This window comes from Candoia aspera, chromosome 3 (assembly GCF_035149785.1).
Source record: "Candoia aspera isolate rCanAsp1 chromosome 3, rCanAsp1.hap2, whole genome shotgun sequence".
In the NCBI taxonomy this organism is placed as follows: Eukaryota; Metazoa; Chordata; class Lepidosauria; order Squamata; family Boidae; genus Candoia; species Candoia aspera.
Genome location: NC_086155.1, coordinates 162930081 through 162940739, shown reverse-complemented (window position 1 = coordinate 162940739; position 10659 = coordinate 162930081).

The window sequence follows — 10659 nt, the reverse complement described above, 5'->3', positions numbered from 1 at the left end:
CCCTATTCAAATGATGGATCCTAGGAAGGATGCAATGGCCTTGGTTAAGTCTTGGTAGAGAGGCAAATTAGTATTCCATGACAGCTGTTCTAGTAAGACAGGAGACTAGGACAGCTCAAAGTACAAGTTAAGGGAGGGCTGCATGACATGACAATTGAGCAGATACATGGCTGGCTTGAAAATCATATGCAAAGAGTGCTCATTGTGATGGTTCCTCATCAAACTGATGGTGCCGGAAAATTCAGTCCAGGGCTTAGTACCCTTCAGCATTTTTTATTAAAGACTTGGGTAGGGAGGTGGAGAAAATGCTCATCAAATCTGCAGATGACACAAAACTGAGTGAGATAGTTAATACTCCAAAAATTCAAAATTATATTGTTATATACTGGGTTGAAGAGGGTTGGAAATGGTAAAATGAGATTTAATAGAAACATAAAGTTCTTCATAAAGTAAAAAGAATAAAGTAGAATAAAGCTTGGCAGCCAGACAGTGCTAAAATGGCATAAAATGGTGCTTCAGAGTTCATGAGGCTACTCATGGAACATCTGTTGGCAAATCTTTAAAGCAGCCACACAGTTTCCTGGGATAACACACAATCTTTTGTCTTCCTCCTCTCTTGCTCTTCCTTCACCTGCTGCTGAGATGGAGTAGTGGCAATGGCGGTGGGAGCTGGGCTAACAAATGGTAATGTAAGACTTTAGCTCAGTCTTCCCACTCTGGTGCCCTTTGGATAAGTTGGACAGCCTCCTGCCTGGCTATGAACTCTGGAAGTTGTGGTCCCCAAACACCTAGCCAGCATCTGGGCAAGAGTGGGTTGCTGGAGCTAAACACTGTTGTGATTTATAGTGCATGATCTGAAGTTGTGTCTCTGCAAAGGGCTAACTGTAATTTCTTCTACATCAAGTCAGACTTTGTCTGCTAGGATCCATCTGGATGAATCATTTTCTCCCTTTGGATTTTTTGTTGTTCATGGAATATGGTGATTAATAGGAGTAATTCAAAGAAATTAAGTGACCACCTCAGTGAATCAAAAAATCTCTCAAGGGGAGAGGAATACAATTCATAACTGAGTTAAGTCAGCTGAGACTGGAAAGAAGTTTATGCTGACACTCTTTCAGGCTATCATTGCTTGCCCTGCACCCTGTCGTCCTTGTTTGTCTGGTCAAAGGAAGATGAGACAGTACACATAGGCATGGCAGAGACTTCATTTTTTAAGTGCCAAATGACCCTTACAATCCATCCCCTACTCTGCTGTTCAGCTTTTCTGTTCCCTGAGCACACCAATGCAATGGGAATTAACTAGTCAGATGATCTCACACAGTTGTGTTTGTGTGTGTGTGTGTGTGTGTGTTGTATGTATTCTCCACATAGGAAATGGTGTGAGAAGAAGTCAGGAAGAAGTGGTAGTGTTTTACTAGGTGCAGAAGCTTTAAAAATGATTTGGTTGCCACAGCATTTTGAGGAAAAGGGTGCCACAATGTTGTTAAGCTGTTCAGTCATTGCTGACCTTATGTGACCTGATGGAAAATAGTTGACTGTTAATAACTACTGATTTCAGTTCTTGTAAGCTTGTGATATCAGTGATAGTGACTAGCCATCTTGTCTTCTGCTGGTCGCTTTTGTTTGGCTTTGATTTTTCTAAGTATCAGGATCTTCTCCAAACACGTATACTTCTGCACTATGTACTCAAAATACATAAAATTTAGCTTCACTGCCTTTAGCTTCATTATTAGTGGCACAATGAATTAATTAGAGAGAATACATCAAGTTACATTGTTAGGGTGGCTGGACTCTCTGCATCATATCATAGTTTGGTGAAATCATATGACTGCAATATTTAGTACAATGTCTGTCAGATTAACGGTTTGCACTCTGTCTGTCTGTCTGTCTGTCTGTCTCTCTCATTCTCTCCTTCCACATATCTGAAGGATACTCAGGGAGGGGAAGGTGAGGCTAAAATAGCTCAACGGGAATTCCTCTAAGTGGGCGCTTCATAAAAACTCTTTTTACAGGCACATGCCTTATTGTGCAAAGCAGTACTCTGTCGGATGGTATCCTCTTTTGGGGAGAAAATTGTTTTTAGGGCTAGAAGATTTGGGCTTCAAAAATCTCAGGGGCCATTAGATAGCAGCAAAAGGTAACAGGTTTTGCAGCCCAGATTTAGTAGCTGTACTGGCTACTCTCATTTGAAGCCTCTGTAGTGTAGTGGTTAGGGTATAGGACTAGGGCCAAGAAGACTGTTCAGGTCCAAATGCACCCATGAAAGCTCACTGTAAGATTTTGGCCAAGTCACTATCTTTCAGTCCAACTCAGTCCTTACATGGGTTGGTTGTTGTGGGGAAAATGAGTGAGGCAGTACTATGTACGCTGCCTTTTGCTACTGGATAAAAAGTAGGATATATCTCTAAGGAATACATAAATATTTAGAACCTGAGTAGTGAACTAAGCAGACATGCAAACTTCATGGTTACATTTTTTTTTCATATGTTGGCTCATATTTCTGTTAAATTACAGTAATGTGTGTCTAAAGCTATAAATTAGCATCTGAAAATTTTATGCCAAACAGTATAGCTGGGTTGTTAGAAGATATAACCAATATAAGTTATATGTGATGCTCAGCACATATGTCCAAAGTTTAGAGTAGAATTTACTATTTCTGGATGTATAAACTGCATCTGGCACCTGCCATAATTTTTTCTTTTCCCCAGTCTCTTGTCTCACTCTTACCTTCTGACAGGTTGAATGTAGAAGGAGAGTGATTAGTAATTTCTGCACTAATGATTTATAGAATTTCCATAGCTTCATACAGGCATTGTTGAAGTGTTATAAAGCCTGTCTGCATTACAGTTATTTTTGCACATAGATGGTTGGGTGACTAGAAGTCACTATAAATTACTAGTGTGGAAATGACCTCTGAATAGGTCTAGGGTGGATAACCTGTGGTCTTCCAGAGATAGCTGAACTTCAATTCCCAGTATTCTTAACAAGCATGACCACTGGTGAGGGATTGTAGTTTTGATGCAGTCATAGTTCAAAAACATCTGGAAAGAGTAAAAAATAGGAAGTGCATTTATTGTGGGCACTTTGTAAAAACTCTTTTTCTTTTGTATAAGAATTTTATTAGATTTAAAGCAAAGATAAAAACTACAAAAAAGAAAAAAAACAACAAAAAGAAAAAACTAAAAAGGTGTGAAAACACAGAAAAAAGGAATTTTAAAGATTACATAAAGAGGTGACTTCTGACTTTTAACAAGAAGAATATACAGCAATTTCCATAATCAATCCCTTACTGTATATCAGACCAAAATCACATTATTTCTATAAACCATTCCATTAGCACATTATAAAAATCACTGCTCCTTCCCCTTATATTAAAAGAAAAAGAAATATATAAACCTCCTAATGAACTCCCCCCCAAAACCACATTTATTTAATTATTTCCTTCCCACCACTATTCCATACATTTCCATCCACTATAATAAAAATCAAACTAAAAAACATATACACTGTCTGCTTTTATAATTAATAATACTGCAATTACAACTATCTTAATTCTATTAACCTAAAACCAGCATTTATTGTTTATACCTTATTAATCTTAATCCAAATCATTGAAAAAGAATATGAAGTCAAACAAGCCTTAAAAGCAATCCAGATAAGCATTCTCAAATCCTTACCCCACTTCAAAATAGACCAAAGCATTCACATATCTCCACAATAAACACAAGGCATTTTTCACAGAGAGATCAAACAGCCCAACTTTCCCCCTTAAAATCTGACTACTCAGCAAAAAACCTCCCATAGAAAAAAACCCTCTTCTTTCCCATCACTTTCCATCAGAAAAACAATTCCATTTAAAATTTGCAATTCGATCTGTCCACTTAATTCCTTCAATTCCACAATCTGGTCATCGTCAGCAAAAGTCTGGATCTCATTATCAGTAGAAACATTTCTATCATTGTTGAGTTCCTCATCTTCTTCCATGACATCCCCAGCCAGATGACACATTTTAAAGCTGATATTTTCTACAGTGTCCCAAATATCTTGCAAAATAGCTTGACAGGAATAAAAAAAGATCTGTTTAAAAGACTGATTAAGCTCACAATGGAGCTCTGAGGAAGTCGCTTTAAGATCCTCCATGTTTCAGGCAGTAGATTATGATGCCCCCTAGATACTTGACTAGCAAGAGTAGGAGTTAATGAGTCAATGGAAAATATCCAAAAGACGTTGACACAAGTGAAAGTATGCTAACAGGCAGCTCCCAGGGAAAGTGGCAACAGAAAGCTGAATGTTCAAAACAGCAGATTCAACATACAGGAAAATATTAAATTCTTCAAATTCAATACAAAAACAATAACAGGGAGGCAACTATTTATTCTCAATCCTCCTTAGTATTTGAATGGGAAACAAGCCAATGCTTAAAAATATTTTTTTAAAAAAATTAATCGCAAAAATAATGATAAGCACCAAGATCGCTTCTCCTTGCTGTAAAAAGCCTCTCTTATGGTACATAAACTTAAAGAAAAAATAAATTAGGTGATTTAGACATGGGGTAGCTCAAGTGAGTGTCTCTAAGGCTACAGCGTGGCTTGGAAATGGTGATGTCCTAGCCTCCCAGCAGCTCTTACCAGATTGGTGTGAATGCCATTTGCAATTTTCTGGCTGTAAGTTGCCATTCTGAAGGACAGATGGGATGATTCCGAGCGTTTTCTTTATTCTTGAAGATGGTTCTGGGATCCAGGAAAAAGCCTGCCTGAGCCCAAAAAACCACCACGTTCTCAGTTCTGTCCATGGAACCCACGGATACAGCTGTTCAGTCAGCCATGTCCCGACTGGAAGTCGGCACTTTGTATAAATGCTTATTGACTTGATCAAGCTTTGTTGTGGCACAGGTCTTTGAAAATTTCATTTTCTATTTCCTAATGGAAGAGTTGCCTACTTATTAGGTGAGAATCAACATCTCATGTGCTACTTTTCAAACATCCAACCAGTAAAACACCAGTAACTTGTAAAATGCAGCTGTCATACTTCTCAACAACAAATAGTGAGCTCTTTCCAAAACCCAGAATTATTAGAGCCTATTTTTTTGTTATTTTTCCTCAATATTTGAGGATGGAAGGAGGCAGAATGGGCCAAATTCCTTCTCCGTCTGTTAATTCCATTAGTGTCTTCCAGAAAGTACTTAAACTTTTTATTTCAGCAGCCTTTCACAAAGGTTCATGTGTTGAGGATATATTTACTGTTTAGATGTTGGGATGTTTAACAGATTTTAATTGCTACAAAAAGTTCCTCATTCTCTAGTCATTTTTAACAGCACTTACTGAATTCAGAAAAGCCATTTTAAGAAGCTTTTTCGGTTGTGTATAGGGATGTTATATTAAATAAAGAAATATTCTAATGCAGTTCTTGGTCTCCGTTCCCCATTTTGTTTTATACCAAAGGGTAAATGAGGATTAGGACACAGGAAGATTAATCATATGGTCCTACTTGGAAATAGGTATGTCAGAAAACTTTGAGATAATCAGCCTAACTCATGAATAGAATGTCTACACATCTTAGTGATATGACAATTCTGCCCATAGGAGTGCTTTTCAGGGCATTTCCCTAAGCAAGAAAAATCTAATGGGAGATGCATCTTCTGACAATCCTCAGCATTTCTGCCAACTCAAGCTATCTGGTCCTGACACCCTGATAATATAGTGACACATTATGTCGGCTGTTGTTCCCAAGCAAAGAGGAATGACTCAGGTGATGGAATTTCTAAAATGCTCTCTATAAGCAAGAAAGAACCAATAATAATAGTAATAGTAATCATAATAGTAATCATAATAATAATAATAATTCTGAGCTCTTTCTCTGCAGAAGTGATGCTCAAGTGACAATGAGCCCTCCATTCATTTGATATGTTCTCACCCTAACACACTCACCCCTTCCTCACAAGATAATTATCAGGAATGCACAATAGGTTCGCAGCATGAATGGGCTGATGCACCCATGTGCGGTGCTAGCATTGCTCAAGTTTGAATGTTGTCAGTCAGCAACAGGGAGGAGGAAAGCTAGAGCTTGTGCTGTCTTGTCCCCACACATGACCAATTGAGGTTAGGCACAGCTTTAAAACTCAACAGTGTGATGTGATTTTGAGAGCTGCATGGTATGTCTGTCATGAGTTTAGTAATTTCAAAAAGTTCATATGAAATATATGACTAGACAAGTCAAGGTAATAATTAATTCCCTTGAGAAAATGCTCATTTTTCCCTCAAAAAACTGTTCTCAGAAAAGAAAAGGAATCTTGAAAAGCTAGGAGATCACAGTATAAGCTAACTGCCAATTAAACCTTCATGGGGTTACAGAAGTAAAATGAAGAAGGCAATATAATTTCTAACTGGGGGGATTATATATCTAGGATATTCTAGATATCCTAGAAATGCAATGTTTAATTTATCCATGGTTCTCTTATACATCAATCCTGATCCATTGTGGCAAAATACTATACATTCATAAAGCATTTATTACTCATAACTATATTTATCTTTGAATAGCAGGAAAGAGCCTAATTTTTATGTATAAAATAGAAAATATTTCTATTTTTCACATAGTAATTTTTGTTCATACACACAGCAGTAACTAAGTATGAATATCTTGACCATAAAATTAATGTCTGAAAGGTACAGATGGCAAAAAGAATCACAGTAGATCTTTGATGCTGGTGTTTAATCCTCAAAGGGCTGACAGATCTTTAAAGTCTACATCTCTTAATTTGAAAGGAACTGTGCTAGAGTTAATACATATACGTCATTTAGGTAAATATCCATTTGTTGTTGTTGTTTATTCGTTCTCCATAGCTAAGTACAAATGTAAAGTGAGAATTATCCTGATAGTTTTCTCTCCCAAATAACCGTATCTTTAATAATCATTTCAACAGTGCTGCTAATACAGAACAGGACTAGTGTTCTAGGCCTCTTAGTTATTGATCAAAGGACATCTGGTGTAAGAATAGCCCCTTCATAGCTCTTTATGCCAGACAACAGGATCAACATTCATTCTGAGAGAGGCATAGTTGAAAATCTCATACTAAAAGGTAGGGAGAATACCCAATCCACTCCCTTTCTGCAAGAGAAAAAAATTCTGTATCTTCCCACTGAGTGAGAAGTCTGGGAGAAAAAAAGCAAGAAGGTATGTACCAAGGGGTGAGGAGAAACAGGAACCAAAGTTCCTCTTGAACCTTAGATTTAAGTTGGAATATGTAAAATAGAAGATTTCCTGAGTAACAAACTGACATAGAGGTAAGACCTATTCTAAGGATTGTCTAGTTTCCAGAGGAAAAGCCAAGAACTATAGCACATTTAATTTATTTTCTGTGTTTGCTAGTTAATGATTTTTTGTTCTTCATTCTCTGATGTTTGGGTTCTCTGTACACGATTGGCAAATTGTATTTCTTTGTGCAACTTGGAACCTTTTTACCTCAGAGTTATCTCTGAACTAGAGCTGACCAGTCGGGCAAAACTTTATTTTTTCCTGAATATTTTCTATTGAAAGTTCTTTTAAGATGCTATCAGTAATTTTAGCAGCTCTCTATTTTTTTCTTCTCTCTCTCTTTGCCACTGAAACTACTAAAAAGGTTTAGAATGTTTCACTTTCTTTTTTTAAAATAATATTCTATTCTATTTATACCTTGTAAGATTGGTCTATCTCTCAAAGGAGGTAATGGGCTGATTTCTCTACTCACATGCCCAGTGGACCAGGAGGTGGTGATAGATATTATTTCTCTTTGATGATTTTGTTTTTCTTTTCTTTTCTTTTCCTTTCCTTTCCTTTTATTTTTTTCCAATAAGGAACATAGGTTGGGTGGAAGGGGGCTAGAATTAAGGAAGGGCACCAAGAGTGGCAATCCCTTGGAAGATAAGTGGTGGCAGCAGTAACTACTAAGCCTCATACCAAGGCAAGTGGTGGAGCTAGGGTGTATGGATCCAGACAAAATCTGGGAAAGGAAATTGAAAACTCTAACCGTTCACCCTACAGGCTCAGCCCTTCCACTATTACCCACTTTGGGGGGGTACAACCTTTGTGTATTTACAGGTCAGAATAAAGTCATATTCTATTCAGTAAAGTTCTATTTCATTCAGTGAGACCCTTAAATACTGAGTCGTTGCAATACGAGATGGGCGGTAAAGAAATATGATAAACAAACAAACAAACAGACAAAGTCTCCTATGGTGTGATATGAAAAGAAAGACCTATCTAGTCTGTGAGTCATTTAGGGATATGGAAGCAGGCAAGGTGCTTTGTATACAACAGGCTCTTTGATTATCACAGCTTGGTCTCCTGTCAGTTCTCCTGGAGCTGTCCCATTCTGGGATTTTCCCAAATCAAAAAGAGCTGACACTGATGGCAGGAACAGATAATTTGACATATCCTATGGTCCTTGAGACACTGTCTCAAGGGCCATAGCATTGTGTTCAAACTGTATTGAATTAATTATAAAATATACTAGCTTTCAGCTCTAAAATAAATCTCTGGGGCAGTTTACAGGAATAATATATCAGTAGAATTAGAAAGTTAATTAGAAATCAGAATAAAACATGAAACAATATCACAAATACATAAATTGGTGCAAATTAAAAACCTGGTGGACCAAAATATCTTAACAACCTACAAAATTACAGCTGAAGTCTCACTTTGACTTTGCCTGAGAAGGAGTTCTATAGGTAAAGTGATGTCAAACAGGCTCTTTCCTGTAACTCCTACTAATCATATTTCTTTTGGTGATGGAGCACAAAGCATAGCACGGTAATATGGGAAAAAGCTGTTCTTCAGATATTCTGTTCATAAATCATAATCTCTGCTTTAAACTGTTTTTTTTTTAAATGCAATAAGTCAGTTTTCAAGTTTTACAGATCTAGGGCCTTTTAATCACATGGAACACGGAACACATTTTTAAATGTCAGGCTTTTAATATATGTGTTTCACTTCTTTTCTGCTATTGCTCCTTCCTGAGTAATATTTTCCAACATCAATGTCATCAATAATAATAAACAATAACAACAACCGCAAAGGTAGAGTCATTTGATTTAAGCTTAGCTCCTAGTTTTCTTGACAACAATATGTAAATGGTCTTTGACTTCTCCCATTGCCTCAGTCTATTGTCTTCTTCAAGAATGTTTTTTCAACTTCCCAGCCAACAGTTCTAAGATTCTTTCATGGTCTCCCATCCAAATGCTAACAAGGACTGACCCTGCTTAGCTTTTTGGAGCTGAGCAAAGGTCTACTGTATAGGACTAACTACCCGCGCAGGAGTTCAAAGAGTACATCATGAAAAGCTCAAAAAATGTTAATTGGGAAGACAGAATCTATGTATTTTTTCTGTGAACATCAATACAAAGACCTTTGATGGGCTTCTACAAGAACACTATTCCAAACCACAGGCCACCCTAGTTCATGCAGGGTACAATGGAATCTTAAACCTAAGTTGTCTATAGAGGAAAAGTTGAAAATAGGGAGGAGGCTTTCCTCAAGGAATATACCTGTTGGGCTCTTGGTATCAGCCAAAAACTGAAAGTGATTCTTTTCCAAGCAAAATTCTCATTGTCTTTTTAGCCAAGTTTATTGAGAAGAAAGGGATGGAATTACAAGAATTCTAGCAACTACCCTCTGAAAGTATTCAAAAACGCTTACTAGATAATAGCTCCTATCAGAAGCATCTGTTTGTACAAGAGGGCAAGTGGGACAAAAGTGGCCCAGCAGAGTCTGGGAGGTAGAAGCTGTCTTGAGCCTCTTCGAATCCACATAAACTCTGTGAGTTGAGTCAAAACTCTGGTACAGCAAATCAGCAAAACTATGTGTAATATATACATAGAAGTTACAAAATCCAAAGAAATGCTGGACATTGTTGATATTGCATGAAGGATAGAAGACAGATTTGAGTGTATTTCAACAGGATCCAACTGGATGTTGTCTGGAGAAATTCTACAGCCCGAAAGGTCTATTGCAGGGAAATCTAAAACATGTTTTTCTAGCTCGGCTTGTGTAAAATAAACTTGATGAAGGAATAGACAACCCATTAAGGAGGCACAAGGAGAGACAACACTACCTTTTATCAGTTTTTTCTAGTAAAACATGGCTGGTGATCTGATGAGCACTGCCAAGGAGAGGTTGGGGACTCAGTTCATGTAAACCATGATCTGACACAGTTCTATGATCCTTGTGAATTTCAGAATTATACAGCCAATCCATCCCCAACACAATAGGGACATGAAAGTGATAGAAGATTTTACATATATAGAACTTAAATACAAATGTATTTCATTTTCATATATTTTATATGTAGTATTCATATGTTAGAACCATTTGCGCTTGTTTTATCTATCTATCTATCTATCTATCTATCTATCTATCTATCTATCTATCTAATTTATCCCTGCCCATCTTCTCCCATCAGGGGACTCTGGGCGGTTTACAATAATCATTAAAAACCATAACCATAAATACACAGAATAAAATACAGTAATAAATCATATAAATAGAGGTAAAAATAAAGAATCCAAGTGGTGAAGAATCTAAAACAGTCCAAGTGTGGGAGGAATGGTCTATAGCAACCATCCCCATGTAGATCTATTCCCCTCTCCACCCCAAGCGAGGTGGCAGAACCAGGTCTTCAGACTC